General features: G+C 35.5%; 1 protein-coding gene and 1 pseudogene across 6 annotated transcripts in view; both read right to left on the bottom strand.

Moving 5' to 3' along the window:
• Positions 1-22,635, bottom strand: part of GRIA4 (glutamate ionotropic receptor AMPA type subunit 4) — a 381,426-nt gene that overhangs the window by 278,434 nt on the left and 80,357 nt on the right. The window lies entirely within an intron of this gene.
• LOC134740226 (60 kDa heat shock protein, mitochondrial-like) lies at positions 4,214-5,063 on the bottom strand (annotated as a pseudogene).

Here is a 22,635-nt window from a genome sequence, read left to right as displayed (position 1 = left end):
TTGATTTTTTTTGACATTTAAAGTCATCTTTTTTCTTTTATTATTATTATTATACTTTCAGTTTTAGGGTACATGTGGGGTACATGTGCACAATGTGCAGGTTTTAATAACTTGCCCAAAGTCATAATTTTGATAGATTCCTGAGCCAGAATGGAATTGAGCCTCAAGGCCTACTTGATTCCCAACATTAAGGACAGGTGCCACACTTTAAAAATGATGTAGCCACAACATTCCTTATAACGTCTTGGACATGGAACATGATTAATCAATGTTGATTTAACTGAAATAACTCCTCTCCCCTTTCCTATTTCACCATTCATGTAATTTCTTCATAATTTCACTCAAAGAGATAGTGTTCAATGTGAGAGTATTTGATTTTCAAAGATCAGTCGCTCTTGGGTTCATTTACAGGTTATTTCCCCAGTGAGAGTATACAGGTGGAATTCATATAAATCAAGTTCTATAATCAGAGCAAAAGTTTCAACAAACTCAAACACAGTGTGTTCTATCACATGAAGGAATAATTTTTTTAAAATATTTTTAAATGTTGTCTTTGGAACCCAACTAGGTTTGATCGAGATCAGGTGAATAATAATACATTATATTTCTTACCACATAGCTAAAACTTATTCACCTAATCTGTAAATTATTGTATACTTTTATGATAATTATGCTTGCTTTAGCAATGATTCACTACCTTGGTATTTACGATCTTCAAACGAATTAACTAATTAATTTTTCTTAATGGCTCCACCAAGAAAAAAATAATTCTGAGATTTTATTGCTAGGGCTTACCTTATTTAGTTTTTGTTTCCTAATAAAACAGTAGGAAACAAAAATGAAAATATAACCCATTCGTGTATTTAATATTTGCTAAATATCATCCATTCATTTTGTGAAAACACACATACTGGATACCATACTTGGTTTTGCAACGATTTCAGTTAATTTTCCATGAATTTTATGAGTCAAGTCTTTTACTCCATTTTACACTCTAGGGAAATGAGGCTTCAATAATTTGTGCCTATTGTTAGGGTTCACAGACCTGGTATTGGCTAAGTGGCAGCGCTGAAATTTGAACTCAGAACCAGCTTGTCCAAGGCCCATTCTCTTTCTCCAAATGTTTTGTATATAAACTAATATTGAATAAATCTACTAAACTTCAAACAGAAAATATCTAAATTTAAGCCTAACACTTCATATCTAAGATACTCATGTCTCTTTTTTTGACATTTATATATAAAATAAAGGAGAAAACTGGTGGCAATTCTATGTTTCAAACAGAATACTTGCTGTGGTGGTGGCTCAGGGGCCAGGGATTTTTCTGACAATATAATGTGAGAACAGAACTCATTTTAAGGGTCTCTTCCATGACATACCTGAGGCCATTACTGCCTCCTACATATCACTAAGCTACAAAGAGATAGCCTATGAAGTAGGAAAAAGGTGTTTCTTTTTACTACAGAGACTAAACCAGAATGAACAGAACTTCTCACACCCTGACCCCAGGTCTCACGAGGACATGTATCGCAGCAAGGTAAGCTGGCCTACAAGTGTGAATTTCATCAAGGTAAAACTAGTTTCTTTGTGGATATAATTTGATTATCTGACCCTAATAATATAATAAGAAATAATAAACAAATAAAATAATAAAAGACTTCAGTGAGGGTATGCTACATGCTTGGGATGGCAGTACTGATGAATTGAGAATCTTAAATTAGTGGATAATTATCCCTAAAACTTTGTCTCCTCCAATTTATCCTGTCGTTAATACAAGGCAAGATCAGCCACTTGTACAGCAGCCCACAAATCTGGGTATCTTCCTTAAACCTCCTTCTACTCTCTTCAGAATCCATTGTTTCTCATCTCATATTGATCCTCAAATTCTGTTGATTCACAGTATTTCTTGTAATCTACGTACTGCCTCCACATCTTCCTGTCTTCACTATCAACATCTTAATGGAGGTGGTAGTATCAAACCTCCATCAATACCTATCCCTTTTTCTTCCCTCTCTTCCTGTCTGCCTCCCACCTCCTCCTCCTGGGTGTCTCATGTTTTTGCATGTGGCAGAAATACTGCAGAAGTGATGCTGTACCCTTCTCAGTGTGGAGGAACGTCATGCCTGTATGTCTTATTACTGGTGATGTTACCTTCAATTACTTGGTTAAGATGGTGTCCACCAGGTTTCTCCACTGTTAAGTTACTATTTTCCCCTTAATAATTAAAAGGCATTTTATGAAGAAATGCTTTGAGACTATACAAATTTATGTTTCTCATTATACATTCACCTACTAATTTTAGCATCCATTGATGATTCTTTCCTGCAGCAATTATGACTGTGATGTTTACCTAATGATGATTTTCTGTTTCCCTTCCATCCTTCTACATTATTTATTGGAAGTTTACTATATGGAAAAGCTGGAGCTTCTCCTCCACCTATTTATTTATTCACTTATTTACTTATATCAATTTGGGCTCATAGGCATTGATTTTTATTTTATGGTAATAACACATTATGACCACTATTTAATTTTTTTACTCACGGTGTCCCAGAGCTACTCATTTGTAGCTCCTGAATCCTTTCCATATGCTTTTCTCAATCATTTCATAAGCATTTCCTTATTTTCTGACACCACAAGATTGTCCTTTATCATCTTATATTTTCCCTGCCTCAGATATAATCAGCCATTTTACTAAGAAGCCCTGGCTCTTTTAATTGGAGAATGGATGCCAAGTGTGTTCATCATTACTGGAATGTTCTTGGAATATCCACATTATGTGTAGATACTTACACACACATCTACACATCTACATTTACTTCATTTACTACATTTACTTCAACATCTAAAATTCCATCTCTATATTAAATATTAATATTAAGTCTATATTAAATATCTATATTAAAAACTATGAACTCATACTTATTCTTATTTCAACCCAACACAAGAGTGCTTATTCTAGCCTTTCCTCTTTTTTTTATTTGCAACTTCTCTTTCCAACAGTAGGAAACCTGGTCCTTATAATCCATAATATTTTTTACTTATTTGCTCAATGTTGGTATACATATAGTTACAGAATTGCTAACCAATACACTTAGACAAAATTATTAACTAGTGTACCATATCTGGGTATGGTAACCAATCAAAATATTAAATAATATTTTCCCAAATTACCTAAGTTCTTTTCTTCTCTAATAACATACGAACCTAACTGTATTACAAATAAACAACATAACCATGGAGTTATTTGTAATATAGTTAGGTTCATATGTTATTATTTGTTTTTCATTTTAGCTTCTCTCTACATTCTGGTTGGTTGTATTTGTTTTTATGGAGGAAATGTTATAAAGGGCAGTGTATTACAGAAAAGTATACTGAAAGAAGTATTCTTTTCACATTCTTTCATTTCCATTCCCAGCCACCCTATGTTGATAACAAATCTCATTTGTTTCTGGTATTTGTTTTGAAGAGATGAGTGGATGAATGTATACTTTCTCATTCCCCCTTTATTACACGAACGACAGCACACTATTGATACTCCTTTAAAATTTTTTCTAAAATGCAAAAATGTCTTTTTGTCCAAAAGTACAAAATAAGTTATCTGGATGATGATGGCATCAAATCATTATTATATTATCCACTGAAACTAGTAACTGATGGTTACAGTGATTTTCTTAAACATCAGCCAGCCATTTCTTCAATCATTTTCTTCAATGACTTCTCTGAAGCTATTCGTGACAGACACTTTCCTGAGCTTCTCATCAGTTAATTAATAATGGCAAACCAACAGTCTAAGGGTTAGAACATGCTAATTCTCATATGTCCTCCCACTCCACCCATTCCTCCCATTCCAGGGTCCATCCATTAGGAATTTCCATGACTACAACTTCTGCTATAGTTAGCTGGTAGCCCACCCCAGCAGCACATGATAAAGCAGTCTTACAACTTTAGTTGGATCAATAATTTTTTTCTCTACCACATTCGGAGAATCTCCAAACATAGCCTCATAATCAACTTCTGAGGAATTCTGCATTTTTAAACTATTAATGATCTTTCAACACCTGCATTCTTAAAATTTATCATTGCAAGAATTCAGAGTGTTCTTTTAATAATGTCTATATCAACTTACCGATCTTCATTAGCTGAAGCTAGTGAGTCTAAGGATGGGACACACTGAAGTTGAGCACAACTCTCTCTTAGAACAATGCCTTCTTCAGCAGCAGCTCATTTGGCATTGAAGGTACCTATAACTCTTCTTTTCATTCATTTTAACATTACTTGTCCCATGAACCTTCAGTACAGGTATTCCATCTAAAAATTTCCCCAGATGCTCATTTTGGCTTTCCTTTTTATCAGTTGTGGTATTTAACTGTTCAATTACTTCCTGGATATATTTTTCAATTTAAGACTTGTTGCCTTTTCCTTTGAAGAGTGTGGCATCATCTTTAGTCAGAATGACCTCTCCAACTTTTTCTAAGTCATGAGGATGAACATCCTGAAGATTTATTGTTAGCCTGTTTCATATATTTAACCACCAGTAGCAATAGCTATATCATTAAGCTGGTTCTTTCTATTGTCATCAAAGCCAGGGGTTCTGACTGCTATAATCTGAAGACAAACTTTCACCCTACTCAAAATGAATGTACTTAGAGCTTCTCCATAATCATCTTCAGTAATTATTACCAAGGGCTTACTGTGAGCATCAGCAATTGCAAGGGCAAGTACAATGAACTGGATGCTACAAATTTTCTTTTTGTTAAATAGAATATAGGTATCCTGGAATTCACATATCTAACCTTTTGATGTATATAAAGCATGGGAAAATAGAACCTTGATCAAACTTAAGGCCTTCAATAATTTCCAATTCATCTTTCAGTGTTTTTCCATCCTTTTATGTGATGACGCTCTTACTTCCAAACTTTTTTATTGCATCAGAAATGATGTTGCCAATATCCTTGTCTCAATTTGCAGAAATCATAGAAACCTGAGAATTGTCTTTCAGAGGATGTTACAGGTTCAGACTGCTTCTTAAGTTGAACAATTACAGCATCTCAGGCTAACATCACACCTCTCTTGATTTCCCCTGGATTAGCAACAGTACAGTGGCAGTGATGGTGCATCCTTGGCCTCTTCCTTTATATTATTGGCAACATCTTGAACAACTTTAGCCTCAATATTTTTATATTTATCCTTTAAGTCAATTGACTTTCCAATGATCACACCATCTTCTATTACTTTGGAACTTCTTCAACTCTATTCAGTAATCACTCTGCTCCTTTCATCCCTTAGTAACAGCTACAAAATCTACACTTGAAGCATTAAGGCTCAGGGAACTGCACCAAATTTTATATCATTGGCATAAGCCCAGTTGAGATGAGGAACCAGGGCACTGGACACCTGCCTTATCTGGCAAAGGACTGCAAGTAATTGAAGCATTTCTGCAAAGCAGCAGCAAGACATGCACAGGCTGCACACAGAAAGAAGCCTCACATCCCATCCCCCTCCACCACTCCTCCAGCCCTTCAGCACAGCATTGCCTTGAGGGCAGTTTCCATCCCCTTCATGTTGGCAAGGCCCCACAATTGACAGGCATTACACTTGGCTTTTTTTTCCTGAAGTTAAATATCTTGGATATTATCCTGCATTAGTTTATAGAGGTTTTCCTCATTCTGTTCTACAGTTTCTTAGTACTGCACTGTGTGGATGTACAAAATTCTGTTCAATCATTCTCCTATGTATGAGCATTTACTTCATTTCCAATATTTTGCAATTACAAACAATGCCGCAATGAATAACCTCATGCATGTGTATTAGCAATGTATATTCAGGGTAAATTCCTAAAAGTGTCATTGCTAGATAGGAAGGTAAATGTACATGCAGTTTTATTAAACATTGTTAAATCCCTCTCCAAAAAGATGTGCAAATTGGCATTGCCACTAACAATGTGTGACAGTCCCTGTTTCCCCGTAGTCCCACCAAAAGGGTGTGTTGTCATACTTTTTGATGTTTGCCTATGTAATAGGTGGGAACCGCCTTTGTTTTAATTTGTACTATTTCTCTAATTGTGTTTGTATTTGAACTTTTTGGGGGACCGGATGTATTCGAGTAAGCTCTCTCTCTCTCTCGTCAGTTCAGGTCTTTCTCTTGTTTTTCCATTGGGGTATTGATCCTTTTTCCTTCAGTTTTATGTGTTCTTTATGTACTAGGGAGATTAGTCCTTTGTGTTACACATTGCAAACATTTTCTCCCAGTTTATCAATTGTCTGTGATTTTATTTATGGTGTTGTTTTAGTTTTTTGTTTTTAAATTTGTAGTTGGTTTATTCTTGTTTTATCTCCTCTGGAGTTTGAGAAATACAAAATATTTCACTACTGTATAATGAAATTAAAGAGGAATTCACCTCTGTTTTCTTCAGTTTCTTATTTGTTTGAATTTTCTTTTTTACATTTAGAATCCTGGTCTATTTAGAATTTATTCTGGTGTATAGTATGAGGTATGCAACTGATTTTATTTTTTTTCCAAATGGCAAACCAGTTGTCCCACAAACATTAATTAAAAAGTCTCTCTTTGCCCAGTGATGCCCCAAATATGTTACCTATATCATATAATAAATTTATATGTGTATTTGAGTCTATATCTGAGCTTTCTATTCTATTCCACTGACTTTGTTGTCTATTAATGTGCCATTACCACATTATTTTAATTATAGAAACTTTGAAGTGCACTTTTATATCTGGTAGAAGCAGTGTTCTCTTATGGGTTTTCTTCTCCAGTGTTTTACTACCTCTTCTTGCATGTTTGTTTTTCCATATGAACTTTTATTATCAACTTGTCTTACTACATAAAAAGTCTGATGATGTTTTTATAAGGATTGAGTTAAATTCATAAACTAACATGGGAGAAACATTGCTATAATGTTGAATAATGTAATACAAGAATGGGGATGTCTTCTCACTTATTCGAGTCTACTTTTGAATCTTTTGGGGATGTTTTAAAATTTTTCTTATAGAAATCTTACACATTTCTTTTTAAGTTTATTCTAGAATGTTTAATTTTTGTGTTTTAATTGTAAAAGGTATTTTCACATCTTTCTTCGGAGTTCTACTTAAGAAATTCCTGACACCCACTCATGTCTTTCTTTTAAAAATGCAAATTTGTCCATTTTTTGCAACCTTTCAAAAGCCTCTATTTTTATTAAGATGAAGAATGGGCTCCTTGGCTAGGTCCACCAAGAGCTTAGTCTTCTGGTCCAGATGTCTACTTCTCTGACCATTCTCTTTTCTCTGTGGACTCTAACCACACTGGCCAGTTTTCTTTCTATAGGGCCTTTGCATATCTAACTCCCTCCGTTTGTAATGCTCTCATGTACTTAACCACTACCTCCTTATCTAGTCAATTCTTAGGCATCTTTCAGGACTCAGATCAAAGTCACTATCTCTTGAATGCCTTTCTTGATTCCTAAATTGGACACCCTTTTAAAAAGTACTCATAAAACCCGTACTTCTTCTTAGCACTTCCCACAACTTAAATTAAATAATAATGATGTTTTAAGTTGACTAATACAAGCACCATGGGAGAATGAGCCATTTCTTTAGTGGCTGCTACAGAACTTTGTACCTTGTAGGCCCTCACTGAATGAAGAAAGAAAGCCTATACATGTTAATTTGTATTGAATAAGCATTCAATATATTTATAGACATAGAGGAATAATGAATTATAGATATAAGATATTTGTATAATGCTAGAATATCAATAGATTTTTAAGTCCTCCTATTTGCTTGTATGTACATTTTTGCAAAAGCAGTTAAAAACTAGTATTTCTTTTCAACAAAGAAAAGCATTTCCAGCACTTGAATGTACTGTGGCTAAAAGGTTAGATGACATAGGTTAAGTCTATAAAAATTTATAAGAACCTGCCTATTAATTATTTATCCCTTTAGGCTTTGGTGTCTAATGCAGAAAGGGTACAAGGTCATAGGTTTGACAGTTTAGCAAATTAAAAATAAAATCATAGTCTTAACTCTTTTCCATGTATAAGTGTATCAAAAAGTCATTTTTTAAGAAAACTTAAAACATTAAAAAAGTAAACTTAAAAAAATCCATAATTTTACATCCATTGTGGAATAACTACTGTCTTCCTGTTTACTTCCAATATTTATTTGTTGGCTTATATAGCTTTAACATAGTTGTAATAAGAGTGTATTTAAAAAATTGTATTTTGTACTTCACCTAATGTGATTTCATGTACACTTTTCTTTATTGGTTTTTAGTTTTGAATTCTATCGTTTTTATGGCTACATAAATTTCCTTACATTGATGTCACCAATCTATTTAACATTTCCCTGGGACTACAATTGTTAAGGCTACATTATTTTTCAGAGTTTACTGCAAGTACCCACCCCTGCTATACTCAGTTCTGCTTTTCACATATATTATAATGTCTTCACACAAATCTTTTAAGTTTTTGAATTATTTATTTGGAATAAAATGATAAGGAATGACCATATGAATCAGAAGATAGAATGAACTCATTTTTGTTTTATTATCTAACTGTACTCTAAAACAACAATAACAAGTCACTATTTAACTGGTTGCTCATAAGTTTGGTGCTTATTGCATCTTGACATTAGTATAGGTTGATTTTTCTTATTTTAAATACATAATTATATGAGAAAAAGAATCTATGCCTAAGTTCAATCTAGGTTTCATCACTTTTCTAGCTAGTTGACAATGGACAAGTAATTTATCTTCTGTTTCTTATGCCTTTAATCCCAGCACATTGGGAGGCTGAGATGGGCAGATCACTTGAGGTCAGGAGTTCCAGCCCAGTCTGGCCAACATGGTGAAACCCTGTCTCTGCTAAAAATACAAAAATTAGCCGGGTGTCATAGTGCATGCCTGTAATCCCAGCTACATGGGAGGCTGAGGTACGAAAATTGCTTGAACTCAGGAGGTGGAGGTTGCAGTGAGCAGAGATCACGCCTCTGCGCTCCAGCCTGGGCAACAGAGTGATTCTGTCTCAAAAAAAAAAAAAAAAGGAAAATAATTTTGCATATCTTATAGGATTGCACGTGTTCATATGTGAAAAGTGCTTTAAAGAGTGTCTGGCACACATCAAATGCCATCTGTCTTATTTGTTGTTATTTGATTTGTTAATATTTATTTTTTGTCTTTGTATTATATGAATGTCTTTTCATGCCCTTTCGCATCTAGGTAGCATTGGTTGTAGATATTTCCCATTCTTTGGTTTTTCATTATGCCTATTATTATTATTTTATTTTATTTGGTTTTCTATTTATATAGATGTGTATATGTGTGTGTTTAAAATTTCATACACTTATATTTACCATTGTGTTTTCTTGTATTATTGGTCCAGAATCATCACAATGCCTTGGGAATTTATTTCTGTTTTCAGCTGCTTTATTTTATATTTAATTAATAAAACATTATGGTTTATCATTGAAAGTGTAGATAGAGATAGCTTTTCTTCAACAACTAGAAAAAATATTAATACACAAATGCAATGTAATCCCACGCTGAACTGGGAGGACCTCTTGAGGCCAGGAGTTTGATACCAGCCTGGGTAACATAGTGAGATCCTTTCTCTAAACACATTTTTAAAATTAGCCGGATGTAGTTGCAGCACCTGTATTCACAGCTACTTGGGAGGCTGCGGCAGGAGGATCACTTGAGCCTAAGAGTTCAAAGCTGCAGTGAGCTATGATTGCACCACTGCACTCCAGTCTGGGAGATAGAGTGAGATCCCGCCTCTTTTTTTAAAAAAAATGCAAGCGGCTAGAGAAAAAAATTGGTATATTACTATGATCAAATATCTACTCTTCAGTAAAATACATAAATTAAAACATTTACTTTTAAAGTTACACACCTAACTTGAAATGAAGTCAGTTTAAAATTTTGTAGTATTAGGTCTAAATGTGTATTATGCTTATTCATTTGCTCTTCTGCATTTTCTGGTGCTGTCACACATCCAACAATTAGCACTTTTCAGGTGGAAGACGCCAAGTGAAAGTGCAATCTTAATCAATGATTTCCCCACACTATTTAATTGCATTTAAGGAGGTTAAAATTGTGTTTGCCTCACACCTCCTGAAAGCAACAGCCAATACTTTAAATAAACCTTGTTTCCTATTCATATGAACACATGCACTCTCTCCTATAATGGAATTGCATTCTTGATCAATACATAGTAGATGTATTGTGATTCAAAATAAGGAAATGCTTTACTTAAAATCATGCAGTTACATATTCTAAAGCTCCTTGATTGTCTTGAGAGATCCGTGGACTTCCAAAAGTAACTTTCAAGTAGATGTAATATGAAGACATATCCTATCCCATATCATCTCAATCTGTGTAAATACACTTTCATTGCAGTCAAGAACTTACTCATTCAACCAATGATGCTGAACATTGACTACATGCCAAGCACTGTGTTAAGCACAGAAGATATATTTGTAAGCTAGAGGGTAAAAAAGCAAAGTAAGCAAGCAATTTCATCACTGTGTGGCAAATCCTATGAAAGGAATGACAACAGCACGATAAATGGGCACAGACGAAAAGTGCCTCATTCGGTCTCAGGAGATCAAGAAAAACTTTCAAACTAAACCACAATGGGGAATAAGCCTCATCAAAATTGGAGAGAGGTCTCACCAAGTATAGAGGCAAGAACAAGCATAAGTTGCCAGGTAACTCAGAATGATTGACAAAGGAATAGGGATGGTTGAGAAGCTGATGAGTGAGGCATAAATGTTCATGGATAGCCTTTCATGACACCTGAAGAATTTGACTTTATATCAATGAGAAAGAAAAGTCAATATAGATTTGGAGTTTTGAAGGCAATCTTGTTTACTGTAAGGTGAATGCACTGGAGAGGAACAAAGCCAGAGGCAGGACAACCAGTGAAAAGGGAATGCATTCATCCACATAAAAGTTGACGGTGGCTTGAACTCATTTAATGTCAGTGGGATTTAAAAGAAGAGGAGTTTCAAAGTAGACCTGACTTGGCATTTTGGATGCATGGATTTGAAGGCTGAAAAAGAGAGGAGTTAAAGATAATATACCGATTTCTGGCCTGAGCATCTGGGTAAATGGAAGCTATCATCAGTTTATAGACATCTGCTGGCAAATAAGGGAAAAGAAAAAAAGATGCAATGCAGGATTAGATAGATTCATTGAAAGTTTGCCAGCCTCTGCCTAATTGTCACATGGGATTTGAGCACTTTTGTTGTCAGTGAGGCTTAAATATGGAGGAAAATAATTGGGCCACATGGGATTGGAACTACTAATAGGGATGATCTACTCTGGTTTAGCAATATGTGTCTAGCATCAGCTTGCAATTGCCAACACAATTGTTTCACTAATTAAAGAAGAGGAGAATGATATGGTAGGATTCTGGAAATATGTTCACCTATCTGAGGTTCAAGTGTTATACATAAATGAGCTGACTCATTCCCCTCTTTCTGCAGCTACATAATTAATGCATCACATCAAGTCAATGGTTATCAAAAATGTTTCTGCAGTGTGAGTTTTGTCACCATCCCAGAGGGATGCTTAAGGTGGCACCTATGTGCACTCTTCATGTATTACCAGTGTCATATAATAAAATATCACATCTCTATGCTTTATTGGGCAGTATAAATATGTGTGGATTTACCATAGATATTTATTCAATTGACAAATATTTATTGAGTGCCCCACTAGGATCTAGGCACTGTTCCAGGTGCTGAGAATACAACAGTGAATAAAACAGACAGTGTTCCTATTTTCATGGGGTTTTTAGTAGTTGAAGACAGGTGATAAACAAGTAAGTATGCCAGATGGTGATAAATGTTATGAAGAATAATAAAGCCGGGTAAGTGGAAAGGGATGTGTGGGTAGTGGTTGGATAAAAGAGTTGTGTAGTTACTACTTTAAGTAGGGTAGTTTAGGAAGACTCGTTGATAAGGTGATGTTTAAACTGAGTGAAGGGCTGAGGGACAGAGCCCCGTGCATGTCCATGGGATAAGTGTTCCAAGCAGAGGAAATAAGTGTAGAACCTTTCAATTTCTGTGCAAGGTGTAGCAATAGAAACAAAGATAAATAAAACCATAGCCCTTGACCTCAAGGAACTTACACTGTAATACAGGAAATAAAAAAAAAATAGAAAGTAGAATGTGTCAAGATGAGAATAAAAGTTATGACATTTCTTCTGGCAGAACGGACTGAGAAAGAAAATACTAATTAAGAACTGGAACAACAAATGACATCAATGTTGCAGCCGTCTCCAGATGACAGAAGATTGACAATGCCTGAAGCTATGATCTTGTTCCAATTTCAGTGTGCTCATGTGATGTGATCTTGTATAGAGAGTGCAGCTAGTGTCCTGAATAATTCTATCAATCTCACTCACAGGTTATCTTTGAAATCAAATAACAAGTTGGGAACATCCTACAAAAGGGTTCGAGGAAGGGGTTTGTCCTCTTCCTGCTCTATTTGCAGCACATAGCACAGAGGAGGGAACAGGGACATGGTTGATCCTCAATAAATATTTTCTGAATGAATAAATAACTGAAAGAGAAATAAATGATATTCATGAAGACATAGCTTGTCAGTTTCGGCATTAGTAAAGAGTACAAAGGAAGACATGAGCACTTGGTGAAAAGTCTATAAACTCTTAAACAGGAAATAGTTGTAGGAAGTTAGGATAACTCAGCAGCACAGACCAGACTGACACGGCATATTCAGCAATTGGGTAGCTCTTTTGTGCAAAGACTTGGGGCTGACTTCCTATCTAAGTGGCTGCCCCTTAAATAGCAGCATGTTCTGCGACTAGCAGTTGCAGCTGCAAAACTAAGGAATCATCATGACATGTGCAGAGTGAAAAGTCCTGTCATTCCTAAATAGGTCTTTCAGCCACACCTGCATGCGGATCATAATTAGTGTCTAGTGTCATCAACAAATATGACAGATAACAATATGATGTGCTATATGCTATGAATAGGAGAGTGGAAGACAGAGTGCTCTGTCCTCATTTCCAAGGTGATTATTTATGCACATTCTCTCTGGTGTTCTGATGGATTATATACAGGAAGTTTTCCTTGGTTCCACTGGAATTTACTTGAGGCCAGAATTACTTCTACGTTGATTTGATTCCTTTCGTGTCTCATTGCAAAGCAGTTCATTGTTACCAGGGAAACAGATTCAACTCTGAGTGCCAATGAATAGCCCAGAGAATTATAATAAAATGGCCTCTGACCCCACCTGAGTGCCACTGAAGCCATATGACTACTATCTTAATTTGATACTTCCCTATGTGCATAAATAATTTCAGGGCAACCAAAAGATGCCATGTTTTTCATGAGGTTTATACAGAAACGTAAATCCTACTTTAGGCAGTATTATGATGCCTAAAACAATAATCTTGCACTATAATTACATTAATTATATGTCACATTAAGACTTTTCCATTATAGACATCTAATATTAACATAATTAATGTATATGTTATGGTTCTAGAAGTCACTAAAAACCTCATTTCAATAACAATAGGTGAAAATAGCTAGTGAGCACAAAATCAGTGACATGGTAAGTAGAAATTTCTAAACGAATGGACTCTTTTTCCTTATTTCTAGCATGACATGCTAGCACATGTGACAAATGCAGAGGAAGTGCCATGTTTCAAATCATCGCCATCTCCACTACTGGGCTTTAACTTTGAGGAAAAAGAAAATAAGAAAAGGCACTTAAAGGTGGTTCTTAACCTGTGTTGGAAAAAAGCATGCCTTTGAAAAGCTGATGAAAGCTATAGGCTCTCTCTCTTTCACTCCAGAGAAAGGCCCAAATGCACATATGAGTATATGTACCCATTTTGCCTACAATTTTAGGACTCTCATGACTCATTTAAGAAAATGACATATTGGCATGAAAGACTCAATTCACAATTTGCGCTCATTTCACAATTGTATCACCCCTCCCACCACTCTTAAACACAGTTCTTGGCACACAGTGGAACCAAATAAATCTATCTTAATTAAATGGGTGAATGAGTGGAAGTATGAAGGAGCACAAGGGCTTGGCTTCCAAACAATTCAGGTCTTCTTGTTAGGGAGCATCTAAGGTAGACAGCACTCTGCAGAGGTTTGCAAAGCACACCTGTGCCTTCTTTGAAAAGCAAATTTGCATGTTCTTCTCTTCTAAAGCACATGTTTCCTCCCCATCTTTCACAGTCATGTCCTTCTACCTTTGCCCCACCTTTTAGCAGAGTCAGGCTCTTTTCAGGCCTATTTTAGCTGAGGGTTTTTTAACCTCTTTTTATTGAATGAATCATGAGAGTCCTAAAGTTGTAGGCAAAATTGGCATATATACTTGTACATGCATTTAGGCTTTTTTTCTGGAGAGAAAGAGAGAGAGAGACTCTAGCTTTCATCAGCTCTTCAAAGGCATGCTGTTTTCCAATACAGGTGAAGAACTACCATTAAGTGCCCTTTCTCATACCACCAAAACAGTCATACTCTGTGTTCCATTTAAGTGCTTGTTTTCCTTTTGTTCTAAAATAGAAAATAATAAAGTAACAAGTATGCTAGAGAATACAAACAGTAGCTATTTCAGAATATAAAATATATTAGGAAAAGTCGGCTGGGTGTGGTGGGTTACATCTATAATTCCAGCACTTTGGGAGGCCAAAGCAGGCAGATCACCTGAGGTCAGGAGTTCAAGACCAGCCTGGCCAACACGGTGAAACCCCATCTCTACTAAAAATACAAAAATTAGCTGGGGTGGTGGCACGTGCCTATAATCCCAGCTATTTGGGGGGCTGAGGCAGAAGAATTGCTGGAACCCAGAAGGCAGAGGTTGCAGTGAGCAGAGATCACACCACTGCACTCCAGCCTGGACGATTAGAGCAAAACTCTGTTTCAATAAAAAAAAAAATCAGAAAGAAATATGTCAGGAAAAGTCTATTCTTATATCTCTTTGATATTGTATTTTGTGCAGAATAAAATAAACCTTAAAAATCCCTTTCAGGTACAAACATTGTAATTAATTAAATTTCAGTAAGAGATGAGAAATGGTATCTAGCAAATGATGGAGTGCTATTTACAGAGTGCTTATTCTATTTAATAGAATGCTTATTATTATTAAATTTTAAAAACCTTTAATAGACAACATTCACTTTGATACATACTGAATGCACTTAGGAAGCCCCCAAATATGATTTAATGACTATATATAACAACTTAATTTTATTTGCACACTTAAAATAAATGGTTTCATTAAATCAGTAAATATTTATTAAGGTTTTATTTTGTTGTTAGCCTCTGTGATATACATTAGAATAGAGATAATGAGAATAAGACATCGCCCTTGTCCTCAAAGTCAAAGCCCAGTAGTAGAAATGGGCAATGATGACACAGACTGAGAAGTCCTACTCTAAGGGCACACCTGGGCCACTGTGTGAGCCAAGGTCAAGTACGTAACATGCCTTTGGGGCTCAGGGGAAGCTTGAAAGAGGAAGTAACCTCTAAGTTTACCAGTTTGAGTGTACTGGACCCAAGGAAGATGAGGTGGGCAGATATGGTGGGTGATCAATGAACCAGGTAGTGAGGGCAGCTAACATAAAAGTCCCAACATAAAAGAGAGGTTGATGCCTTCAGGAAATTGAAGATTTCTTCAGAAGAACTGAAATGCCAAAGAATTGAGCCTTTTATGTCATTGAAGTGCTTGTTTGCCTTCTTTTCAGAGAGGATGAGGACCTTTTACAGACTTTTTAATAAGGGGATACAAATTGGATCCAAGAGAGACTAGAATACAATGGTATACAATATTTGATGTGTTTAGATGTCAATAGCTGAGAGAAATTAGTTTGAATACTCAAGCCTCTAGAGTTTGGCTTCCATAATCTTCAGGTTTAAGTAACGGCTCCTAGCCAAGAAGTAGCCTTAAAAAAATAGCAACTAAATTCTCATCTCCTGTCAAAGAAGCAGGCATTTAGCAAACAAAAATAAATATAACTATATAAAGAAAAAAGGACTCTAAGGCTGTGCTCCAAATGCAGTCAGAGATTGGTGCCTTGCAGGTTACGAAAGAAATGTTGATTGACTGGAATTGTTTAGGAAAGGCTACCCTTTTCAAATCAAAGTAAGACTAATTAGAAAAGCAAGACAACCACCCCCCTACCAAACACACACACACACACACACACACGCACACACACACGCATACATACATTCTCTCTCTGTCCAGGATGAAAAGCGTAAGTAGCTCAACAAGACAAGGACAGAAGGCCAAGGCCATGGGCCTGGCCATGGGGTAGTGTGCCTGGCTGACACCAGCACCACAGGGAAGAGAATCAGCTGGGAAGAGATGGAAGATATAAAAGCTCTGTAATAGGACCTCTCAAACACAAACCAAAATAGATCAAAACCAACAAACCTGAGAGGCCAAGTATAGTGTTCTGCAGGGCTAAAACACAAGTTGAGAATACATATTTAATTTTTTTCCCAAAGATTTTAAGTTCAAATTAAGCAAAGAGACAGTGGTTTGGCATGTAAAAGATGAATTGGGGTCTGCATAGCAGAATAGGAGAAAAAGTGTGAATTAAAATAAGATCTTAGGTTCAGACTTCCTACTGAACTAGCTATGTACCCTTGCACATGTTACTTTGCTAACTTGAGTCCCCAGATTCCATATCTGTTTAGATTTTTGTGACGAATTAAGTGGTCAGTCAATGGTAGCTGTTTTGACTATTGCTATTAATAAAAATAAGTAAAATCCCATATTGCCTAAAATGCCTCTAATATGGTAGCCATTTGAAATGTGGCTAGTGTAATTAAAGAACTAAATTTTAAATTTTATTTAACTTTAGTTAAATTTAAAATCCTTGATATTTAGTTATTAGAAAGCTTTATGAAAACATATGAGAAAACATTCTAAAAAACATTGATGTTTGGAACCACGTAAATATATGAATCAAATTTTTCAAGAGTAAACTTTAGGAACTTTAAATATAGATGAAATATTTCCAATGTAAAATTGACATCCAAATTAAGATGCGCAGTAAGTGTAAAATAAACATCAGATTTTGAAGATTTTAAAGAATATATTAATAAAATAATTAATAATGTTTATGTTGATTATATGTTAAAATGATAATATTGTAGGTTGAAATAATAATATTGGTTTAAATAAAACATTGTTAAAATAATTTAACTTGTGGCCTGGAGCATTGACTCACGCCTATAATCCCAGCACTTTGGGAGGCCGAGGTGGGTGGATCACGAGATCAAGAGATCAAGACCATCCTGGCCAACATGGTGAAATCCCTCTCTACTAAAAACACAAAAATTAGCTGGGCATGGTGGCACGCCCCTGTTGTCCAAGCTACTCAGGAGGCTGAGGCAGGAGAATCGCTTGAACCCTGGAGGCACAGGTTGCAGTGAGCTGAGATTGCACCACTGCACTCCAGCCTGAATGACAGAGTGAGACTCCATCTAAAAAAAAAAAATTAGCTTGTTTCTTCTTAAAAATGCATTACTAGAAAACATAACGATCATTCTATTGGACAGGGCTAGTTTGCCTATTCAAAATAAGTATCTTTATTGGGAGTTACTGGTGGTTTGTGCAAAATAAGTAATTCCCCAATGTTGCAGAATTAAAAATAATTACCATTTATTAAGTCCCTACGGTGCTGTAGATCATGAATTTGCAAAATTCTTTAAAGACCAGATAGCAAACATTTTAGGCTTTTTGAGTCATACAATCGTAATTACTCAACTGTCTTTGTAATTAAGAGTAGCCATAGAATGAGCCTGGCTATGTTCCAATAAAACTATAAACAGGTGAAAGGCTGGATTTGGTTCATGGGTTGTAATTTTCTGATCTCTGTGCTGTAGATATTTCTCAAGACATATTTCATACAGTATTTATAATCCCAACTGTGTTATAAAATAGAGCCTATTATCCATATTTAGGAAGGAAGGAAAGAAATATGAAATACTTGCGCTCTGTTAGCATTTACAATGATCAAAAATGTAAACCAGCAATTACAAAGCAAGAGGGTAATAACATGCTAAAAAGAACTGCCCTGTGTAAATATGCAGGAAAAAAATGGCAGATCTTTACTCTGGCCATCAGTAAGATCCTGCATCTCTCTAGAATATTTACATTCCCTTTTTTAAAGTCTTGAGTTAAAAAAAAAATAGATTCCTCTGCATCAATCATTGGGAAGGTTTACTGTATTTTCACAATCAAAACCACTGCTTGAGATTTTTAAAAAATTCGTCATTTTCAGAAATTCGTAATCTCATACAAGTTTTTCTTTCCTCTTGGCCAGATGTCTTCTGCCAGTTTGCTGATAAAACTGCATATTGAACAGATGCAAGAGTGGAGTGATAGATAAGAACTATTTCGTAACATGCACAATTAGTTGAGTTTGCAAGAGAGTAAATAGCAAACTTTATTAGTCATGTTTTTAGTCTAATTTCTTTTTTATTAATGATGGCTTGATTTGACCCTGGCCCTTTGTTTTATTTGTTTATGACATTTAATTACTGGCTGCTTAAAATATAAATAATAACAACCTATTAATAACATAAAGTTGTGCAAGGATAACTGAAGCTTTCAATGCCCTCAGTGAAATCTGAGGCAGATATGATCAAGCTCTTTAATAGCCGAATATGATGACTTCAGTCTAGTGTGTGTTTTTTCTTCTTTTTGAGAAGCACAATGTATGCCAAGATGTCATAATTTTATTTTGCATGCTTCACGTCCATTTATATTTCAGTAATGCACAAAATGGCATTATTTAACTGAAGTAAAGTATACTATGAGTTAGTGTAGTAATCTATATTAAATTCTTTGCACTACTTCATAAATAAAAAATTACCCAGTTTATATGTTACAGATGAGATCACTGTATTTTTGCCTGATTGCAATTCACGCACTGACTTGTGAATGCAGAGTCTCCTTTTTCACAATTCCATATCCCTAGAATTTGACTTTTAAAGTTGAAATAATGAGTTACCAAAAAGTTATATAAAAGCATAATTAGACAAATGGCTATTTTCAACTCAGCAGTTAAATAAGCATGGTGTGCTATCCTTTTGATTTGTCAAAGGGAACATCTTAAGATGGATTTTTCCAGGTTGATCTTATGACTTACTTACTTTTGAAAATGGTGCTACTCTCCAGTGACAGGAATGAAGCTACAGAAGTGTAAAGCAATAGCATATGTTCCAGTGATAGTTAACATGTCCCAGTTCATATCACATATCTCCAATAGCAGTGGTTTTCTTGAGAGTAGAGTCCCCACTGGAATGTAAGCATGCTAAATAATGTTTGCTGTGGTGTCTTAGACCCAGAAATCACTGGTTTAATGGCAACTTTCTTTCTTTTTTTTAAAAAAAAAGAGGAAATGATTATATATGTAATGTGCCTAATGCAGATCTGACCCATGGGGGGTTCTTAATAAATGGAGACTATTATTCTATCTATCATCATTGTTGTCGTCACTGTCATCATTATCATTATCATCAATCCAATCAAATTTTTATATCTCCTAAATTTTGTTACATCCTGGAACCGCATCTTTCAAATAGGTCACCACCATGGAGTTCGCTTATTACTTAATTTGTGTTGATTTTACATGTTCTCTTTAATGCATAGTTTTACAATATAGAGATATATATTTACATTTTTACTTTTTTTTTGAGATGGAGTTTTGCTCTTGTAGCCCAGGCTGGAGTGCGATGGCGTCATCTTGGCTCACTGCAACCTCCGCCTCCCTGGTTCAAGCAACTCTCCTGCCTCAGCCTCCCAAGTAGCTGGAATTACAGGCGCCTGCCACCATGCCCGGCTAATTTTTGTATTTTTAGTAGAGACAGGGTTTCACCATGTTGGCCAGGATGGTCTCGGTTTTTTAACCCCCTGATCCGCCCACCTCGGCCTCTCAAAGTACTGGGATTACAGGCGTGAACCACTGCGCCTGGCCACATTTTTACTTTTTAACATGTGTTGGCATTTAAAATACACTTTAATTAAAAAATAACATTTACTCATCAAAATAATCTTATGAGGTAAGTACTATTGTTATCTTATTTTACAGATGGGGAAACTGAGGCATAGTTGTTTAGCGCTAATTTTTAATTAAGCCAAGCAAACTACTTATTATCCAGATACCTTTATAAAATTCAAATTCGATTTTCATGAGAAAATTGCTGCTTATGGCTAAAGTGTACAAAGTAAACAGACTACATTTTCTTCTAAGAAACTTTTTTTCTGTGTTATTTTTATTTCTTCATTTTTGTTTCCTATATTTAACAACCACTTTCTGGAAACAATTTCTTTTTGTTGTTCAGTCTTGTCACTCTGATCAAGCATATATCAGTCTATCTAACTGGGTTGTTGTTACCTATGGAAATATGTGCCACAGGATCCTGGCTTTCTGCACTTGCTTCACTCAGGAAAAGTTATTTATATTAAAGAAAATTGATATAATCAGTTATTTTTATATTAGGGAATCGTAACAATGCTTCCTTCTCCACACATGTTTGCACACACACAAGCCCATACACACACACCCTGTCTCAAAAGGCCAGTTCTAACTAATCTCCATATAAGAGAATGGCCAGACCTCAGGATCCAAAGAAAAACTGGGCCTTCCTATTTTAAAGATGAGGAAATGAAAACTGAGTTTAAAAGACACATATTTATTGAGAGGAAGAAGAAGAAAAAGATTGGCCAATTAACTCATGGAGTTTAAATATTTATTCTTGAAGTTGATTATGATTCTTTAATAACTTTGCCTTTATTAAAAGTGAGCAGAATCTGAAATGTGAATTAAAAAAAAGTTTCTGGAAAAGGTCACATAGATCAATCTCCATCCTTGGCAGGAAAATGACTACCCAGCATGGGTGGGTGAATGTTCTCTTTAAGTTCTGAGAGCAGGCACATATCTTTTTATTTCAGATATTTACATATTTCTGTTATTTGAACATCTTCATCACGGACGTAAGTATATTGTTAAGTAAGCTTTATTTGCATTCCTAATTTCTTCATTTGGAATGTTTGCTTCAGGAATATCTTTTCTATGTCAACAGCCCCATTCAGACCCTCTCTCCCCCTCTTGTTAAGAGTACTGTACCCCTATCAGAGTTGGCTAATTTCTACTAGGATATAAGTGACTGATTACTAATTAAAATGTTAAGCCATACACAGCAAATTTAAACACATACACCTTGAAGACTATTTAAATATTAAATTTGTCCAAACACTATCAATTCCTTAAAGAAAACAAAAATGAGTAGCCTGTGTGAGCAAGTGAATTTGAGCCAGGTTAAGGAAATAATGGAAATTATTAAACATCAGGGAAAGGTAAGAGTAAACTTGCTAAAGGCAGAAGCAGTGGGAGTTGCCATGGAAATCAAGGAATTCTCCCTTTCCAATAAGGCAGAACAGTTATAGCATCAAGAAGGGGGAAGGCATTGCATTTCTTCTCACTCTCTCAATCTTTCTGTCTATGACGTTGAAGAAAAAAAAGATGTAAGTATAGGCACTAAGGGAAAATGAAATCAAATGATTCTTGGTTCCTGCCAGGACGAGCAGAAGTTGGTCCTAGATAAGGGAGTTAGCTAAGGTATAAGGATAAGCACTAATTAAAAACTTGTGGCCCAGAAGCTGCCAGCAGGAACTTGATGGTTTTTCAGTGGAGATGGACTAAGCTTCAAAGTAAGAAATAATCGTGCTTCCCAGTATCTGCTAGTCACAATCTCACAAAGCTCTGCACTGCAAAAGCCATTTGCTAGAGAGGCTGGACTCTGAACCACAAAGTTCTGGGTTGACTGCACCAGAGGCATTGTATTACATGGCTTGTGGATACTAAGGAAAAGGAGAGAGAATAAAATCAAATTAAAGCTATAACTACACCAGGAGTTTTAATCAGAAAGCTAAATGTCCTGTTCAGTGTTTTTGAAATCCTTGTTCCTAATTGTGGTCCTTTTTTGGTATCTATCATCATTTAATTCTCTAAAAGATAGTAATAGCTGGCCAATAAAATGTGTAATGTTCTCAAGAAAATAATTACGACACTGAGAATTTTAGAGGCTTGTTTATAGAGAAGTACATTGCTGGATTTAATTTATCCATAATTCAGTTCAATTTACTGTCATGTGGTTTTACAATAGAACTGAGACTCCAAGTTCTACGTAATTAAAAGGGTCAGAAAAAACGTACACAACTCAGCACACTTTTCTAGGATATTTGCGTTTCACTAAGGCACAAAGCCTTAAATTTTGTCATCAGAGAACAGGCAAAGGAGGGTTTGGACAAAGGCTATTTGAGCATTTTCATTATCTCTGAAGTGACAGCAGAAGTGCTGTCCCCTGCTCTAATACACTTTTCCTTTTGCCAAATTACAGTTTCTCCAATTTCACCAAATTCCATCTCTTCTTGGTGATGCCTTCAAATAACCAGGGTCATGAATAATTGTTAAACTGCTTAACATTTCCTCATAAAATATATTTATTGGCTTAAATATCATATAATCATATTCTGTTTAATGCCATTTTTAGGACTAAACGTGAACATCTGTCTTCTATTTTTGTTACCTGCCCCACTCTCTCTCTTTGGCCCTTGCTGTTCATCTGC

This window comes from Pongo pygmaeus, chromosome 9 (genome assembly GCF_028885625.2).
Source record: "Pongo pygmaeus isolate AG05252 chromosome 9, NHGRI_mPonPyg2-v2.0_pri, whole genome shotgun sequence".
Taxonomy (NCBI): domain Eukaryota; kingdom Metazoa; phylum Chordata; class Mammalia; order Primates; family Hominidae; genus Pongo; species Pongo pygmaeus.
The sequence above is the reverse complement of the archived record's forward strand: the minus strand, read 5'-3'. Positions and strand labels throughout refer to the sequence as shown.